The sequence below is a fragment of the Otolemur garnettii genome, unplaced genomic scaffold (assembly GCF_000181295.1).
Source record: "Otolemur garnettii isolate 467f Iridium unplaced genomic scaffold, OtoGar3 scaffold00068, whole genome shotgun sequence".
In the NCBI taxonomy this organism is placed as follows: domain Eukaryota; kingdom Metazoa; phylum Chordata; class Mammalia; order Primates; family Galagidae; genus Otolemur; species Otolemur garnettii.
Window position 1 is genome coordinate 251,379 of NW_003852463.1, and position 2,888 is coordinate 254,266.

Consider the following 2,888-nt stretch of genomic DNA (forward strand, 5'->3'; position numbering starts at 1 on the left):
AATGTCCATGACCACCTAAATAATTACCTTCTAGTTCATGTTCCTCAGGCCCTCACTCAGATCCTAAAAATATCACCTCTAGACATAATTCTAGCAGGCTTGGTTGTCTGGGTTTGCAGTCTTCAGGACATTAGACTGAAAGTTAGAAACAGGTAGTAGTAGATGACTTAAGGGAGGTATTCACAGAGAGAAATAAGAAGTGACAGCCAAAAAAAAAAAAAAAAAAGAAGTGACAGTCAAAACCTGTTGAGGACAGTGAAGATTGAAAACTGATTAAAAACAGACACGGAGCTCAAAAAACACTCCCGATGGAGCCCAGGACAAGTATCCTTCATACTTCAAAAGTCCCCGTGGGGCTGTAATTCATATAACTCTGGGCTATCAAGAAGAACTTGATGAGTATTTGCCATCTTTTATTATGGTAGAGGACTTTATGACAACACTTATAAATAGGCTCCTTCACAGGTGCAAAAATTAAGAAGACTTGGATCAGACAATGCAGACAGGCTGAGGTTTGAGTGGCAGTTCTGTCCCCTCCTATATTATGATCTCTGATGAGTTCCCTAACCTCTCAGAACTCTAGTTTTTCTCTGTACTATTTAAATTAGCATAACAACACTTAAGTTCTTATAGCCATTGAAGGACTAAATAAATCAAGACTCATTACAAATCTAACACCTTCCTGGCAAGCAGTATATTATAATGTTGTTTTTTTTTTTTTTTTCTTCACTTCCCTTAAATGGGTCAGCTTTAGTTATCTGGGAAGTACATTCCTATGAAACAACCTATTCTACTAAAATGCTACATCTACAAGCCACTCTTGGGGTTGGTAGATAGATTTATATAAAATTGTCAATTAAGCCCAAAGTCCAAGGTATATTTATATATTTATATAATCCTGTATATTTATGTATTTATACAGTCAATATAGCACACATAATACTACATATTATATACATGTATCTTACAACAGAAAAAAGATTGAAAGGTAAAATGAAATATATATGAGGTAATTTGGCCCCTTTTATCATGTTTGCCTGACCCCACTAGACCCCACTAGAAAGTTGCCTTAATGTGAAAGACTACACAAGGATAACTTCCACCTACACATCAAAAAAAAAATCTTTGTCCTTGTAGTTTTCTCTGGATATTGTTACTAGCCACATCTTGCATCTATCATGCTATATATACAATTGCCTTGTATCAGGACTCACTAATGAGAATAGTCGCTATCACCTATGCTTACTATTGGATTATGGGAAGAAGACAGTAAGGCGAAGGGGCAGTTTGGAGGCAAAATGGGCCAATATGGAGTGCTTTTGTGGGGAGTTCTGGATGTCTTATAGATCCTAAGCAATTGGGGAAAAGGGTCAGAGGGCACATCTAGGCTGGAAGGGGAGCAGTGGTGAAAACACAACAGTGTTCACAGCATGCTGGGGAGTCTACTAGACAAAGGCCCCTTCCTGCACCACTACATGAAAGAAACACTTGCGCTAATTCTCTTTAACTGCAACTTGATACCTGAAGTGTTTGTTCATCTTCATTCAATTCTGTTCATGTTTTTTGGAAGCTCTCATGATTTGCTAAAGTTTCTGAGAAATGCTGAAAGAAACAAGATGCTTTGCCATTTGGGAAAGTCCTTCTAATCCTCATACCGTGAAGTTACAACTGCACCAATCAGAGCTCATCTGAATTTCCCTTAGTACCTACTCATTCAATTTTGAAGTACAGTGGCTACCTCATTACCATCTATGTTGTGGGTGTCAGTGTATTATATGTCTGTGTGATTGAGAAGGAATGCATCAGAGCAGAGAGAGAGAGAAGGCTACAATTACTCATCAACCAGCATGAGAGTTCTGCAGTCCAAAGTGATCTGCAGAAGAAGTTAAGCTAAGCTACCCGCTTTAAAACCAGATTCTTTTCCTCAAGTTATTTCCTGGTAAACACAAGGTTCATTATTTTATCACTGTTGAACAGGCTCAGGATTCTTGAGATTGCCCGTTAACAAACTATGATCTCCGTTCCAAATATGATCAAAGGCTTGCTTCTGTAAGTGATGTTTTATTGGAACAGAGCCATACCATTTGTTTATATATTGTTCATGGATGTTTCTGAATTACAATGGCAGAACCGAGTAATCTCAATGAGGCTATGTAGCTCTTAAAGCTGAAAATATGCATTATCTGCCCCTTTACAGAAAAAGTTTAGTAATCTATGCTCTTGAAAAGATGTCTCTCAAATTCAGTCTAAGGGCTGAAGAAGTGATCTCCCAAAATGTGAAATAAAATATTGGCAGTTCTATTTCTATCTTTTCCCCCTGAACAAGTAAGAAATTACACTTTATAACTACTTGATATATAAATATTTGCTCATTGCCTGAGGGGAGGAGCCAAGATGCATTTTCTCTGTGCCAAGAGCATTTTCACACTCTGAGTAAGGTGTCCTAAGGAAAGAGTGAGGTTCCACAGAGGTGAGGTCACCAGTGTCCTCCTTCACTTGTTCACTTCCAGGGTAGGGTGACATGGTGTACTTCTCATGTGACTAATTAAATCAATTTAAACATTTTATTACCTATTCAAATCCACCCTTACAAAATGAACAAGTCAGAAAAAGATTTCTGTGAAGAAAACAAAACAAAATTCTAATCATGCAAGTACAATTGACTAAACCAGGGAATGGCTGAGTTGTCACTTCCTCCTTCTTGGAGTATGAACTTTTCATCAGCATGCTACCAAATAAAACAATAATAATATCAGCAAGTCTGATAGCAAGTCAACTCGGATCAGTCAAAAGTCTTAAGGAGACCTATTTTAAATACAAAATTGCATTCTTAATCATTTATGATGAAATTTTATATATATATGATGCCATGAAAATTATGAAATCAT